Source organism: Melozone crissalis, unplaced genomic scaffold (genome assembly GCF_028551555.1).
Source record: "Melozone crissalis strain CALT ecotype California unplaced genomic scaffold, PUWL_Pcris_2 ptg000042l_1, whole genome shotgun sequence".
In the NCBI taxonomy this organism is placed as follows: Eukaryota; Metazoa; Chordata; class Aves; order Passeriformes; family Passerellidae; genus Melozone; species Melozone crissalis.
The window spans coordinates 5,057,181-5,074,670 of NW_026535820.1; positions in this window are offsets into that span (position 1 = coordinate 5,057,181).

Consider the following 17,490-nt stretch of genomic DNA (forward strand, 5'->3'; position numbering starts at 1 on the left):
GAAAATGCCAGGATTACTCCTCACCTAGCAAAATTTAAAGGAGTCAATTGGAATTCTTGGCAGTACTAGATTTAGGTGTGCATTACCAGAATGGATTTAACAGCAACATGTAATGCTGGAGACAACATTTAATTCACAAAAAATGAAATCAGACATTAAGACAGAATGACTATCTAGAATCTGGGTGGTATATTGAAGTAGAAATGGTATCATCAAAGCTACCTATACCAAGTTTAAGCATAGATTTATGGTAAGTAGTCATAATTTGTGTTGGTATTGGTTGGGTCGTTTAGTTAACTCCTACTTTGTTGCTTTAGCAGGAAGGTTTTAATCTTTCATATGTCAGGCATCTTATTACTTTTTGAATGTTGTGTGCATTTGCATTTCTTTCAGTTTATAGGTAAATTGTACATGCAGCAGCCAAACTTGCATGAAACCTAAATACATATTACACCATATTTTTGTTCTAAGGTTTGACATAAAGTGCAACAAATGCCTTGTTTATCTTAGTTTTTGTTGTACTACAAACTTTTCTTTTATGTAAGAGGATCTCACAATACAGACCGCGTTAATGTCAGAAATAAAGCATCTATGTACCAGGTTACTGTAAGTGTCTTTTGTTTGAAAGCTGTAACACTCAGTGCTCTTAAAGCAACATGTATGTATGTGTGCCTGTGGAACTGCAAGAGACCTGTGTTTTCTGGCTTGGGCAGAGACAGCAGATGTGGAAATGAGTGGTTTACACAGCAGGATGGAGTCCCTTGGCAGTGCCTGCTTCAATCCAACCTGCGTGTAAGCCTGCTTGTATCTGATTATCAGTTTATATTTGTCTCTCAAAGCTGTAACACAAATTTTTAGGTATAGAAGACAATTTGAGTGATGAATGCTGATAGTGTAAAGCTCTAGTTACATTCCTTTCATTTGTAGGATAGGGGTATTTTAGTATGTGTGCCTGAGTTTTGGGAGGTAAATGCAAGTGTAAGCTATGCAGTATGATTTTTTTTTTCCCTCAGTAGTTCTCACATACATGTATTAATCTGAGCTAGTGTTAGACTTAAACTCTCTTGATCAAAACATGGGCATTCAATGCAAAATTTCAGTTTCCTTTCCCAGTTTTGTCACAGTATAATTGATAACTAAGGTAATCTGTTGAAGGAAAAGGACAAGAGGGACTAACATGAGCCACTTCTTCAGAAATAGGTCCTGGTAATTCGTATCATCTAGCTTTAAGCTGTATGAGCAACTCTTGACTGTTACAGGGGCTTTTCTGGGGATTTGGCTGTCATAGTTACTGTATGAGTAACCTGCAGACATGCTCGTGTTTGTTTGCAAGTGAAGTTTTCCATCACTTGGGACAAGTGAGGTGGACTGACTAGAGCTGTTGTTTGTGCTGGCTGCTGATGTCTGAAATGGGGGCAAAGTGTAGGCAGAGGAAAGCAAAGTCTAATGATGTAGCAAGTTCATTTTTCTGTATTGAATTTCCTCAGTGAAACAAAGTGGAACAGATGGACAGCAAATAAGGCAGGTTTGGCAGGAACTGCAATCCCAAGTTTTATTATATAAAAACTCAGGAAGCTTTTCTTATGAGTCTGACTTAACTTGGAGGAAATGGTTTTTAGGAATTGATTGGTGAGAATAATCCCAGTTCCTACTGCTGTTAATCAGATTTTGCATGAGAATGACTCCACAAGATTTGCACCAAACTAAAACTGATCCAATGCTGTGAGTGAATCAAGCTTTGTGAAATAAGGGTTTTGACACTGAATGTTCATGGACCCACACCAAGGTTGCGCCATACCTTGTGTGACCAAGATGCACAATGCCAACAACAAAAATTTTGAAACCGAAATGGATCCTTGCATTTGGTTTTGTAACAAATACTCTGGTAAAGGTTCAGTACCTAGACAGAAAATACACTGATGTTTTCTAATGCTAGACCTCATGTAATTTTTTTTCATAAGTTTCCTTGACGTTGGATAAGCTGAAGCTTTACAGGCTTAAATGCTTACTTTCATGAGGAAGCTGTGGATTACTGTTTCTGAGCCAGCAGAGCCAAAAGGTTGGTCCCTCTTGAAGCTGCAGCATACTGGTGTGTGTGGCTTCCCCTGGAGACAGCCAGTTTATCCCTTGAGTGGGTTGGATTCTTGCCCTGCAGCTGAAGGGAACAATGGGATCCTTGTAGTTCTGCTAGCATGATGTGTTGGAAGAACAGGTAAGCTTTGGACATTTATACACAATCCTACATTTTTGTATGAAGCAAAAATCCAAATGCTCATACTAGATCACCTTAACAAACTTCAGTAGTGCAGCTTCTGTTTGCTTCTGGAGCAAGAGATGTGCAATATGGCGTTCTTCAGTTTCAGCTTCTGCTGGTGGTGTGGTTTTCTTTCTTAATTTCATTTTCTCTTGTGCTGCATTGCTGTGTGTGGTTTTTGTGAGGCACAGAACTGAAAGGAGCCTTCTGACAGTGCCCACTCTTGGGCTGTATCACCCCAGTGATGCAGTTGCTATTGCAATGGGAGTTCTGTCTACCTGCTACTATGTACTACAGAAATTTTGGGTTCTAATTTGGGTTTGTTTTTAGAGTCCTCTGGATTACTTTACCTGACCTCTGATTTCCTGTGTCATCACACCCTCTGATTACAGAGAGAATGGATGTTAACAGCCTTAGTGCAAGCAAGATGGGAATGGACTGTGTATCAGCTGGCAGTGGTGGACACGTGTGACTGTCCTGTGTCACCGTCTGAGGGGAAGGGGTACTTTTCTCTTTTGGGAGGGAGAATTCTGCATACTCCACATCTGCTTCCTTGCCCACCATTGAGCAGTTACTTGGTCATAGTTACTCCTTGCAAAAGTGATGTTTGCTGGTTGCACAACCATCAGAGCTTCTACCCCTTATAGTGTTGTGCACTCTGCTTCAAAATGGTCTGTTCCATAGGTTGAGGAATATTTGCTCAGCTTTCTGAGGGTGTCAGGCTTTAAATAAAAATTAAAAATTAAATTTAAAAATTTTAAAAATTTCTCAATAGGACATAGCAGTAAAGCAGACAAAGAAAAGTCAGAGAAAAGTGCTTATTGAAGACTGCTTATATGCAGTGATAAAAAGTATCTCAAAAGCCTGTGTAGGAACTGTCTGAACAGCCGGAGCTATGCCTACGTGTTAGGTGGAGAGACAGAGTTTGGGAAAGGAACCAGCTTTGTACACAGGAGCGGCTGAATATGTGCTTCCATGTGATGATGTAGGATGAGCTGGCTCGCATCGCCGGTTGCTGTCTCGAAGCCGAGCTGTGTGCGGGCGGGCAGCGCCCTTGCTCGCCTGAGTCTCACGCTGGCCCCGAGAGTTTGCGGCTCCTCGGGCTCCGGGAGCGCTCGCCCCGCGCCGGGGCTGCGCAGGGAAGGGAGCTGTGCGAATAGCCGGATAAATCAGCCGCCGGCAATTTACAAATGAATGCCACGTTCTCCGCAGCCATACGGAAACGGGGGATCAGCGGTGTCTGGAGGGCCCGTGTCACCAGAAGTAGGCCAGTTTGTGCGTCGTCCTGCGCTGGCAAACGGCCAGGCTTTGTGTGCTCCAGACACCAGATGGGAAGCAATTATGAGTGTGACAAGCGGGTCATCTGGCAGACACTCTGTGGACCTGCTGCTGCATAATTTTTGGCGGGAAGAGGAGAGGTTTTTCTTTTCTTTCCTCTGCTCCCCCCATTTTTTTTCTTTTTCTTTTTTTCCTTTTTGTTGTTGTTGTTAATACAGCATCTCCTTTAGCAAACTTTCAGTGACTGGGTGTGGAGCATCCTATGTTTGCTGAGCTGATGCTCCTTTTGTGCCTTGTGGTGAGCACTCTGGAGTGCAAGCATTTTCCCCTGGGCCAAGTAAGCGATGGTTATGCTTGTGTTTGTACATTGTGCAGTTTGTAAATAGTGCCCTGCAGTGCTGGCACGGGTGTTTTAGCCACTTGGCCAGCCAAGCTGGGGCAGAAGAGTTCCAGCGCAGAACAGGAGAATGGGGGAGCCTGGAAGTTCCTGCAGCATGGACCTGGTTGTCCAAGAGCGAGAGAGAAATTTCCAATCTCCCTGTAGGGCCAGGTGGAGGGGGTGGACCTCTTGGCAGCTGGGGCCAACATGGGACCTCATCAGTTTGTCCTTTGACCATAGCCAGTGGCCTGTGAAAGGGGAGTTCTGCAAACAGGGACAAATCAGCTTAGCTGGCTCCAGCTGAGTGTGACAATGCAGCCCCTCGGTTAAGAGCCTGTTGCTAATTGCATTGGGCAAATGTGCAAAACACATTACATCTTCCATTGCTTTTGTCTGTCTGGCTGGAGGAAAATGGCAAACATGCCCTGGGTCACCCGAGGTCACCCTTCTCAGGGCGCGGTGGAGGCAGCAAAAGTCCGAGCAGGCACAGGGGCTCCATTGGTCCTGGCCCTGGAGAGGAGAGAGCGCCATGGCTGGCTGGCAGCAGATGCCTCTCTCCACACAAAGCTCCTGAGGAGCTTGGTGACAACGTGTGGCATCTGATTCCCTCCCTCAGCAACGGCTCAGGAGCAAACATGGGTGTTAACAACATGTCAGGGGGAGTTTCTCTTCACCTGAAGTTCTCCCATCTCATGCATATAGTGAATGGCTCTCAGCTATGTGTCTGTAAATAGCTGCAGAGTTTGAATCCTCTGGAAATCATGTTCACTAAAACTTTGAGGTTTGGAGCCTCAGTTCAGCTCATGACAGACACTGTCAGCAGTTTTATGGATGGTTCCTGTGCAGGGCTGAAAGTTGGAATTAATGATCCTTGTGGGACCCCTTCAACTCAGCATATTCTGTGATTCTGTAATGTTTCCTGCTGGTAAACATTTGCCCAGGAGTCATCAGGGTCTGTGTTTATAACCCAGCCTGGCCCTGTGTGGGTCAGCATTGTGTTCCTTGCCCTTGGGGAAGGCAGGAGTAAGCATGCAGGTTTCTCTCCTTTCCAGGTTTAAATGAGCAGGTTACAGTAAAGTAAGAAGAGAAATATTGCCCTGAAGAGACTCAGTGGTTGCAAGCACAATTTCAGGGAAGAAGCACCTGCAGCATCTAATGCTGTTCATCTTTCCCAAGGTTTGGTGCCAGGTTCTGGGATAAAGGAGGTGTGAGCACCCCAGTTCCAGCCCAGCCCCCTGCCCCACAGCAGCTCAGCTCTGCAGGTGGACAGGCACTGGATCTGGCTGTCAGCAGCAGTCCTTGTCCACCTCATCCTTCTACATCCTTTAAACCCTAGTGCTAGACACTGCTTGCATTCATAGCAAAGGCATACTCTGCAAATGTGCTTGGAGCCAGCTCTGCTTAAACAGTCAAAAATACAAATAATTAAAAATGTTGAAAAAATCCACCATGATTCTGCAAGGTCAGACTATGGCAGGATGGGAGAAAAAGATAATGCTGGTTTAGGTAAAATCTGTAGAGCTAAGCAAGAAAGACCACCTCAGGTGGGAGTACTGAGTGTTGATATTAGGTGTCATGAAATTTGGAGCTGAACCCTCAGGCACACACTGCTACAGTTCAGGTGGTGGCTGGACCAAAGCACTTGTTGTTGTACCCTGGTAACTTTTTTTTCCTATTAGGCATTTTTTTTAAATTTAATTTTAAAAAATTTATTTAATTTTTAAATCATTTGGGAGATGTTTTTATGTGTAGTGACTGGGGACAGAATATTTTCAGGCAGAGTTTTTTGCAATTTTTTGTCTCACAAGGAGTGTGATGGCAGGATAGAAATGACTATTTTGTAGCATAATACTTATGGAGCACAGTTTTTCTTCTGTGGATAACCCAGAACAAAAAGCCTTTCTGGCTCTTTACAGAGCATGAATGAAGCTATTAGCTATTGATTTACTTAAGCAATATGACAGCTGCAAAGCAGGCAGAACACAGATCTTGGAGGGAAGAAAGAACTTCAGACACCTCAATAGATTTACTCTATAGCAGTGACCTTCATTTGCTCTGTTAGCTGCTGGACTTGTTTCCTTGCTGTGACCTCATACCCAGCAGCAGCCAGCCAGTGATGCCAACAACTCTGTTGGGTTTGAGTGACAACGGAGGGGTTTGGTTCTGAAGGTCTGGTGAAGGTTTGAAAAGAGCAGGGAGGTCAGGAATGCAGGCACTGCCCTGACTGTGCTGCTCAGTCTGTCCCTGCAGTGCTCAGGGGCACAGAGGTGCTCTGATAGACCTGGCCTGGAGCCTGTGCAGGGGGAACCTCGAAAACATTTAGTTTTTAAAGTGGCTTAAATCCACACCTAGATGCCTTGTAGCAGTGGAAGATGTTGATGCATTTGCAGGAATATTTTTCTTAGCACATTGCACTGTGTGAAATGTTTTCCATGAGGAATTTTAGTGCTGAGAACCAGCTGAGGTTTGTGGCACCTAAATGAAACCTAATCAGAGACTCAGAGCTGGCTGTTCAGGAGGGTGCAGACACCAGGGCTGTTTGTGGCAAGCTGTCCCTGCCTTGCAGCATGTGGTGCACAAGCAACCCCTGTGCCCTGAGGTGCAGCACTGCCCATGGGTCACAGTGCACAGCCGGCCTGGGGTGACAGGCAGCCTCCTCCCCAGCTGTGTGCAGCCCAAGGTGTCCAGGATGTTTATGGAACAGCAACAGAATAACTTTGCATAACACTGTTTCCAGCATATAATGAAGGTCCTTTCATTTCCCAGTGTGTGACATCAGCCAGGACTCCATGCCTGTGCTGGTTATCAAGATGCAGGGGCTTGGATAAAACTGTGTGCATTCACCCTGATTAGATGGACCTTGTGCTGTCTCCTCATGGGAAATGAAAGGAAATAAAGCAGTGCTTCTGCAGTGGGTGATGGTGGTCTGTGGTAGAGTTGCTGGCTGGGAGAGGGTGAAGCCAGATGTCCCCTGGCTCCAGCACGACACAGCTAAGCTGTCATTTGGGAACGGGTGCTGAGCCACAGGGAAAGTGTGTGTGTGAGATAGAGGTGGTTGTGTACAACACCTACCCTCTGTGTAGCAAGTGTGAGGCAAGAACTCCTGGATCGTGTGAAATGCTTCTCTGTAAGGCAGCTGTTGTGTCCTGTGTCACAGAGGGCTGCTGCAGGGCTCCTGCATGTGCTGCTTTCTCTCTGAAATAATAATCTGCTTAAACTAACAGCTCTCCAGCTGGGAGCACAACTAGATGCTGAGGAGGTGACTTGGGGGTTTTCCTTCTGTTGTGGGCTCTGTGGCAGAACTACTAAAAGGGTTTTGGTGCTGACCTGATGATTTCCAGGGACAAAAGTGATTGCTGTAACTGGGTGACCTGACTGTTGCATAAAACTGGCTCCATAATCTCATTTATCTCTAACTTCACCCCAAACATCTGTTGAATAGTCTGTTATGGTGCATCAAAAAAGAGATTAGAGGACAGAGGGTTTTTTAGCATTTATCAGATCCTGGGAAAAGGAAGTGTTCAAATTTCCTTGAGTTCTTTGCAAAAATATTGCTCCTCGTGGAAAGTATCAGGTCCAAAACTGTGAGCAACTAAACCCAGACTGTGCTGAAGCTTGCACTGCTGGGTTCCCTTTGTGAGGCAAGTGTTCTCCTCTGGTGTGAAGCGACCCCCTCCTCTGGAGTCTGTGGAGAGGGCTTCCATGGCAGCAGGGCACAGTCCCAGAGGTTAGGGCTGCTCAGAGCCTCCTTCAGCATTTTGGTGACTGCATCATGTGCTGGCTTTGTGTTTCAGGTGAGCTACTGGGAACTGAGCAGTCCATGGGCTGTCAGGAGCTGTGTGCTTTATGCTTGTTCTGTCTGAGTTTTGAAACCTACTTTCCCCCATCTTATATTAACAGTTATTGTTGAAGTTTTCAGCTCAGTGGCTATGATGCAATTCTGTGGCTTTATAAATACATGTAGGTTTATCACAGCAGAGCAGTTTTGTACCCTGTTTTTAGGCACCGGGATTAGCTGGAGTAGATTTTTATTTTGTTGATGTCTGCTATTACTGAGGCTTTACATGTCTTGCAGAACAGCAATTTGCAAGCTTGCTAATACCAACATTCTCCTGAGAGAAATGCAGGCACCTATGAGTTAGAGGATAATGGTGCCAGCCAGGTTAGCTGGTGATGTATGGAGAGATGTGAAGATGGAGCTGGTGTCTAAGCAAAGCAGCATTTCCCTCTGCACACCTGGGTGCTTGCCTGCCTCTCTTCTCCATTAGAGGGTACTCAGAAAGGAAGAACAGGGATTTCCCTCCCACACCCCTGCAGGGTTTCTGGAGGGTGAGGCACTCCCAAAATCTGGTCATGGACCTGGACGACCCAGTGGGGGGACATGAAGGGTGAGAAAATCAGTGAAGCTGACTTGGTGTCAGAGCTGTGCTCTGTGTCAGGGCAATGCTGGTGCGTGGTGTTTGCACTGGTAATTCAGGCAACACTCCAGATGCCTGCTGTGTAGAGGCAAGGCTGCTGTAGACCTGCTGGTCATGGCTAAAAACAGCAGTTGTGTCAATAAGACATTTCTCTTGCTTTTGCACAAGGGTTGTTATCAGCTGGAACGTGCAGTCTTCCTCTTTCCCTTGCTATCTGTACAGAGCTGCTGGTGCCAGCTTTAGCAGCAGGACTGGGTGAGGAATGGTTTACCTGACCCTGTATTGATGGGGCTGAGGCTGCTGAGCCCCACAGTGCTTGGATTCAGAGTGTTTCCACCTTCACTGATTGCTGCATTCCACTGACACACCCATGCCTGACCCAAGTCCCAAATCACACCTCACACAACCCCTCAATATCTGCCCGCAGTGAGCTGCAATGATTAGAAACCCCATAGAAGAGTGGCTGCCAGAGATACCCAGAGCTGCTCAGGAGCCCCAAGATTTAGAGCTGTTGGGCTCCTCCCCTGCACTACACTGCCTACACTTCGTCTTTATCCCACGTTCCAACACCAAACCTTCTAAAAACATCATAGAGTATCGAGAGGAATTCACTGCCAGAAGGTGGTGTGAGGTTTTAAGCCATGTCACAGCAGATAATCTGTATCATTCACATCCCAGGTTTGTTTTTAATTTGTGGGGATCAGGCACGGGCAGGAATCCCTTCTCGGCTTTTAGGAGGGCCATGTACCATAGGGCAGTTGTCCCTGTTCACATGTCCCAACCAAACCATGATTGGTGAATGGATTTGAAAGAACAAATCAATCAGCGAAATTCAAAAGAGAAGTGTTGACAATTTGGACCCAAATTGCGATGCAGAAATTTTCCATTGGGCCAAGTCAAAAAGAGTTGCTGTATCCCTGTTCCTTCTGAGACAAGGTCTTACAACTGATCATGCTGGTTAGGCTTTCATCACACAAGTGTCTCTAGCCCAGCAGCAGGAAGGTGTTTGTAACCCTGGGAGCTCAAGCTGAGGGCATGGGCTGCAGAGAGGCCCCGATGTGTCCATCTGCTGTGGCTGGTGTGCAGGTGGGGCCAGAACCTGCTCCACATGTTTGCTACAACATTTGTGCAAGCATTGACCTGCCCTCCCCGGCCTGAGGAGATGTGGGGGCTGGCTGTGGCACGGCTGGCAATGCCATGAGCCACAGAGGAAGGCAGAATGGGCCGAGTCCTGCTGCTCCATGGGTCCCCAGGCAGGGACTGCATGGCTGATTCCCACTCCTCACCCACAGGGAGGGTTGATGTGAGCAGGGTGGATGCTGGAGTGATGGCAACCAGAGCGTGGCTGTTCTGCACAGCTGGGGTGACTCCTCTGCCACCAGAGCTGTCTCATTTCTTCAGGTGGTGAAGGGCAGGGAAGGAAGGGCATTGCCTGAGGCCCTACACAGCCATGGAGCATCTCTGCTTTCCACATGGAGACCCCATGTCTGGGGAGAGCCTCGTGCCTGCCTCCAAAACAGCCTCACAGCCAGAGCTGTGCATCAGTCAGGTGTCAGCTGAGGTGTGTGCAGCAGCCACAAACAAATGTCCCCTTGCAGCCCTGCATGAGGGATCACAGCAACCTTCCTTCACAGGCTTGCCTGCCCCACACCAGCTTTGCACAGACCTTTGTCTTTGCTGCGTGTGGCTGCTGCACTGAGCCACAAAAACGCAGTGTGTCAGCCACTGGAATGTCCATGTCAAAGGGTTTGTCCATGGAGGAAAATTATTTGAGGCTTATTTCTTATTCCTTCTTTTCCCCTTAGAATATTTGTGTCTCTTCAGCTAATTGGATGACCCACTTCCAGTATGTTGTTGTCCGCTAAATAACTTGGTACTTCTATCTGTAAGTTATTCTTAAAAGTTGTTATCCAGGCTTGGATTTTTTAATATATTGCAATTGAGACCAAATGAATAGACATTGTAAGAGTCTGAATGCTGATGAACACCATTTATAGGAGTTCATTATAGCTAAGTAATGTGAAACCCAATCCAGACTATAGTGGCCAGTTCTGCGGTCCTGCAAGACAAGAAAGATTTGGATGTGCTGGAACAAGTCCAGAGGAGGGTCATGAAGATGCTAAGAGGGCTGGAGCACCTCTCCTATGGAGAGAGGCTGAGAGAGCTGGGGCTGCTCAGCCTGGAGAAGAGAAGGCTCCTGGGAAACCTTAGAGCAGCATTCCAGTACCAAAAGGGAGCTACAAGAGAGCTGGAGAGGCACTTTTGTCAAGGGTAAGTACAGATAGCACAATTGGGAATGACTTTAAACTGAAATAAGTTAGGTTTAGATTAGATATTAGGAAGAAATTCTTTGCTGTGGGGTAGTGAGGCACTGAACAGGTTGCCAAGAGAGGCTGTGGATGCCCCATCCCTGGGAGAGCTCAAAGTCAGGCTGGTTTTTAGCAAGCTGATCTAGTGGAAGGTGTCCCTGGCCATGACAGGGGCTTGGAACTAGGTCATCTTTAAGGCCACTGCCAAAGCGGGCTGTAATTGCTGAAGTTTTTGCTGTGTTTACTGTGTTCCCTGTTACCAAGGACACACCTTTGGTGAGGAGACTGTTGTTTCCGGAGCCCCACCTTTGCTGGTGCTGGCTCAGCACAGGCAGTGTCTGGTTTCGCAGCATCAGCTCCCGACAGGGCTGCCCCAGGGCTCCCTTCACCCAAAAGTGCCTTGTCAGACACAGGGGGGAGGAACTCTGCATGCTGCAGGGGCCTTTGCATGTCTCTTCTGCTTTATGGTCCAGTGAATCCCGCCCTCCCCAAAAAGGGAGCATCAGACAAACAGATTGTGTGCCACCTCCTGCTGTTTCACTGCTATGCAAAACGTGACGGCGCAGTAGGGAAATATCATCTAAAATAAAGCAGAGTCAGACGTCAGGCAGGTGAATCTGCAGGACAGGAGGTCTGATGTGGTGAAACACCTGGCTGGGACTGGGGGCTGCCAGCAAGTGTCTGCATTGATCTACCTCTTTTAGAACAGCTCTGAGGCCCTGTACTACCCCACAGGGCTTGTTAATTAAAGGCTGTTAAATAGGATGTTTCTTCTAGTAGGGACCCCAGCCTGATGGCTAAGAAGAGGCACATAATTCACACTGCTTCCATTTAATCCTGAATTGTTCCCCTTTGGTCTAAATTCCTGGGGTTTTCTGAGCCTTCATCTCACTGAATTGAATATTAAACTCTTTTTTTCCCTTTTAAATACTTCAGTTTTTATATTAGTGATATGTGTGCTGATATATTTAAATAAAGAGTTCTGCCACTTAAGTTTTGAACACCAGATAGCTTAGGGATAGGGTCAAGAGAATCAAAGAGCCTACAGCTCCAGGAAGACTGGGGCTGGAAAAGGCATGTCAAGGTGATCCCAGCAAGACCCCAATATTACGTCTTTCTCATCTGGAGCACCCATGGGGTTGGGGACCTCAGTCCCCTGTCTTGTCCCCAGACAAGAAGCCCTGAGGGTTTGGTTTAGGCTTCAGAGATCTACAGAGCCCGCAGCTTCAGGGACATTGGCACTCAAAAAGGCATGACAAGGGCACCAGGGCAGAGTGCCACCATTGCCAGCTCCACACTTTAATCTGTGCCACCTATGGCAGTGAGGACCTCCGGCCCAGGGTCAAGCTGCCATTGGGATTGGGGTTAGGGTTGAGAGAGTCAAAGAGCCTACACCTCCAGGAGCACTGGGGCTGGAAAAGGCATGCCAAGGGGATCCCAGCAGGACCCCAATATTGCTGCTTAGATTTCTTTCTAATCTGGACCACCTGATTGATTCTGAGGATTTCCCACAGGATTCTTCCCTGTGCCAATCAGGTTGGGTGGGAATGCACACTCACGAGAGGCAATTTGGTCTCAAGGTTGGCAGAAGGGAATCTCTAAAAGTAATGGATGGTTTCCCCTGGACAAGTTGGAAGAGGTGGTATTACAATGGTGGACAAAGTGTTCAAGAAGCCAAGGGCAGAGAAATGTAATATGAGCCTGAGCACATCCCCTTTAATTGACACAGGCAGAGAAGGAAGTGTGCTAAATAAAATAGGGAAACTGAAAGCTCCTCGCCCTTGAGGTGGGCAGGGGAGCAGCAGCTGTGCTGATTGATGTTGGACAGCTCACTGGGAATGGAAATGGAGACATCTATTGATGGCAGCTCCTGGACCCCAAAACAAAGTGCTAACATTTTTAGTGGACACTGGGGCTCAACTATCAGCCCTGACTAAATGAGATGTCACTGTCACCACCTGAGGAGCTGTCCCACCCTTGCCTGTAGCGAATGTGCTGGGGTGTCACAGCCAGTAACCACCACTGCAGTTATTCTGATGTTACTGGGAGAAGCTGCCATAACTGTTACATGGCAACAGGGGACGTCCTTTTAAGTTTACTGGGACTGGATGTTTCGGAAGGGAGAGCTTGGCATGACAGTCTGGGGTGCCAGTGGTCCTTTGGAACCACCAACCACCAAGTTAGACTGCTGCAGATGACCCCAAATCTTCCCCCTTCAAAACTTACAAGTGTCAAACCCTAATGACTGCCCTTGGGGGCCTGGGAGGAAATTGCCCCAGCCCTAGAGGATGTGAAAAGATGGGAAATTGTTATCCCCACTCACTCAGCTTCCAGTTCCCAGTATGGCCAGTGTGAAAACCAAATGGTAAGTGGAGATTAACTGCAGACTGCTGCCAGCTCAGGGCTGACACAGAGCCCTTAGCAGCAGCCATACCAAACATCTCTGAGCTCACAGTCCCCATCCAGGAGCAGGCACATGGGCTCATGACCACTGCTGATATTAAAGACATGCTTTATAGGGTGCCATGGCAGCCAGGGGACCAACATTAGTTTGCCTTTGTGTATGGGGGCAGCCAGGTACCTTCACAGGGCTTCCTCAGGGCTACAAACATTCACCCACCTTAGCTCACCATGTGCTGGCAAAAATATTGGCCAAGATACCAGTGGAGTGAAAATTTACCAGGACACTGATGATATACTCACAGGAGGTACTCATAAGTAGGAGACTGGGACTACCCAGAATAACATCATTACTCACCTCAAAGGTTTAGGGTTTAGCTGCTCACTTGTGAATCATCTCTAGAATTAATGCTGAGATTCTGAAAACTTGCATAGATAATAGTGTCTCTTTGACATCTGTATTGTTTGTAGAGTTTCTTATCAGGGGTCTCATCTGAGAAATCTGACTTGTTTCAATTTTTGTATGTGCAAGTTCTGACATTGCATCTTTTCTGACTGGGTAACTTGAAGAAGTAAAATTATTCTGCTGATGTCAATGCTTGAGTTTAAATATTTTCTGTATGAAGTGTGTGGTATTCCCTCAAATAGTGATGTGTCTGTGATTGACTCTTCTGGCAGCCCTGCTTGCTACAGGACCTGTAAAATGAGAGCAAAAGGGGAAGAAAGGTGTATCTGAGGTGCTTTTTTCATGCATCAGTAGGAATTATTTTATATATTAGCCCAGCCTAGATTCACTACAGTTTATTTAAATAAAGTGGTATGCAAAGTAATTATGCATCTTTTAGTGAGTAGCTCGGTCACAAAGATGACTTTGAAATGGTGGGGAGAAATTAGATTTCTTTTTTGGGGAGGGAAATGGATCATAAATGGCTGTAAATGGGATGGACTGCCATCATGCAGTCTCTTTCTGTCAGATCAGTGCCCTAGTCAGTCTCTAGTTTGGGGAATACCAAATTATAAATTGGCATGAAACATGTCTGAAAAAATGCATCTTCTCACAGATGTTGTAAATTATGACATCAGGCTTATGTCTGGTAGTGCCAGAGGCAATGCCTTTGGCTGCACAGTTAACAGCTTGTGTCTTTGGTGGAAAAATGGTAAAGTTCACTTATTTTTGTAATCACTCTTTCACATTTTTCTGACAGTGTGCTGGAGTCAACCTAATGCAGTGTTCTGTACAACTTCATCTGGAAAATATGTTGCACGTCCACATCCTCTTCCATACTCAGGCTGGTATTTTTAATGCTCAGCTAAAGATCAGGTATTCCCAGACAAGTTCCCAGCAGAGGCCAGGTCCTGGAAAAAATCTGTGCCAGGTCCTGTGGTGTGGACATTCACCAAGAGGACACTCCCTGGCTGCTCATACTAAACATAGTCTGAAATGGAAGAGCCAGAGATGTGGCAGCTTTTCACCAGAGCTCTGTGCCTATGGGCAGTGTGGCAGGGAATAAATCATCCTCTAATGGGGAGCTGTGATGTCTGGGTTGCTGGACCATGCCCACACCAAAAGCTTTTTTCCTTGTGTCCTGGAAAAGCCACTCTGAGTCACCTTCGCTGGGCTGGGCTCCTGTGGCCCTGAGCCGCCCACCTCAGGCTGGGGCTCTCCAAAGCCAGGGCTGTGTTTGAGCTAAGTTCAGTGACTCTGCTGGCAACTCCATTGGCTTTATTCTCCACCAGAGCCTTAAATCCCTTTCAGGAGCCACTGTCTTGGCACTCTTATTTGAAGGGAGGGAGGTAACACAAATGTTGTGTCTGGGATGTGCTTGAGGTCAGGTGTGTAAAGGTGTATCTGATTTCTAGCTGCTGACAGTGCCTGGGCTTTTCTCTGCACATCTCATAACAAAATGGCTCCATCACCTGTACAATACTGGAGCTGCTCACAAATACACTTCCAGGCTCTGGAGAATAAAGTTCATGTTCTTTGCTATCAGAGATTCACCTTTTTTCAGTATCATACCCCCTCTTTTACTTGCCACTAAATGCTTCCCAAAAACTAAGTCTCTGAGACCCATATGTAACCACATGCTACTTGTTTATTTTTGTTGTTTGTTTCAGGTTTTTTTAAGAATAGAACATAGTTTTAAATCAATAAAATAAATACTACAATACAAAAAATCTCCACAACAGTTCCTGGAATACAAGGAAAGTAAATATGCTTCTTGTAAATAGCTCCTTCTCTTGTGGATCCAAATTATAAATAAATAAATAAGAAAAGCATAAATACACATGTCAAAATACAGCAATTATTAAGAAGAAATATTAATAATCTCCACCTCCATCCTCATACTGCATAAAGCTATTAATTAATAAATTGAATACTACTTCTACAATGCAACTTCCTCAACAAGCAAAACTCTTGCTGCCCTGGACTGTGTTTGAGTACTTTTTGGGCCATGTTAACTACAAGGACAGGTACCACAAATGTTCACCCTCTTAATTACACCTAATTCAGTAAATGGACTTTTCCCAGTGTCTGTCCATCAACCTTATTTTTCCTTTGTTTAGGAAATGAGACCAAAAAAAGGGAAGCAGTGATTGGTGTTCTCCCAACTCTTTGAATGTATGCACTGCTATGCAGGGGAGCAGTCCCACTGAATTTACTAGGCTTACCTATGTGTGCAAAAATACATATATGGGTTTCTGGCAGGAGTTCTGTGGGCTGAGGAGGGGGCTGAAGTGGTTAGTGATATTTCTAAAAAGTGTTTCAGGAAACTCTTGACCACGGCTCCAGCTTGGCTCAGTCATAGAGGCCCTGATGTTGGCAGGGTCAGGATGCTCAGACTTTTGCACAGGATGAGTGTGCCAGGCTCTAATTGGAAGGTGGGGTGGACCCCTGTCTCACAGGGACCTGTTCAGGTGAGCAGCCTTCAGTGGGTGTCAGCATTGCTCTCCCAGGCCAGGGCACAGAACACATGGCCAGCACTGGGTCATCACTGCCAGCACGTGGTTCACAAGGAACTGTGTTCTCCTTCCTTGCCAGGAGCAAGAAATAAAAGCTGGAGAGCAGATCATCCCTGTCTTGGGCTGCTGGGCCAGAGAAGGACTTTCAGCTTTGGTAATGAGGAGGGACAGTCTGTGTGGTTTTGAGGTGCAAAGTTTTCCTCTGGCCAGTTGAGCAGCACTGCTGGAGGAGCCTGTGACTGGAGCAGTGACAGAGAGCTGAGCAGGAGGGCTAGCAGAGGTATTTCATGAAAGTCTCTCTCCTTGGCACACTCTGGACTGACTTGGCTCTAGCAATGTGAGAAGCCACAGTACCTGTTTAAGTAAGAACTTCCATCCCCATCCTACCACCATTTCCACCATGTCCAGCCCTCAATAGGTTTTTGCTGTTGCCCTCCTTGCAGCTATCAGGACCATATGCTCTGTGAAGCTACTGGCCTGCTCCATTTGTTTTTCCATTCCATGAACTTTGGTTGCTCAGGCTGTCAAGCTGTAAACCTCTCCTGTGTGCCACAAGTCCTGGCTGTCCTTCCCTCCCACCCAGGTGGTCCCCTGGTACTCCTGAGGTGGTGACCCTGACCAGGGCAGCTGTCCCTCACTACCATGGCATTGCCTGTGGTGGATCTCAGTGCCTTTCACTGCACTGGCTGCAGGCAGGCAAGATGCACATGGGAGCTCCTTCCCCCTGCTGCTGTCACAGAGCCAGACCTTTATTTTTAATTTACGCCTCAGTGCATGGGCGGTTAGATCAGAGGTGATCATTACTACAAACAACAGGAGATACGCCTCCTCTGACTTTAAATATAAAGTTCTGTATTTAGGGAAACCAGTGGTTTTTTATAATAACTGGGAGAGCACTCACAGAAGGCAAGTACTGCTCATGGCTAATATGATATTGTCCATAACAGTGGTGAAAACTATTTTATAAAACTGTTTTGTTCTTTTTTGACAGAAAAACTAAAGAGGACCTGACCAGCAATTTCTAAATTGAAAAAAAAAAAAAAAGAGAGAGAGAAAAATTTTTAAAGCAAATCCCATTAAATCCATCTATTCATAAGCACAGGTCTCTTACATGCAAATATCTTATGCTTAGTCACTTAGTTGCACGATTTACATATTTTCCTTCCTCCTAGTATTTTGTGCATTTATTAATGTAATATCCTTTACCACATGGGTGCAGGGTAAATTGCTGACTACTGTTTCACTTATAAGCAGGCTCTACAGCAAAAAGGTATCCCTTGAGGGTATCCTGTTGCTCATAGTTTGATCTGGCAGGACAACTTGAAACACAAATCATTCGTCACATAGCAAAGTTTGGTACATAGGTTTGCAAACTTGCTCAGTTCTGGCCCATTGTTTTAGAATTTTTGCATCTTTTACTCCTGCCTTGAAACATCAAAACTGAAGGAAAAGAGATGTTTAGGATGTGTCATTCAGCCAGGCATATCGCAA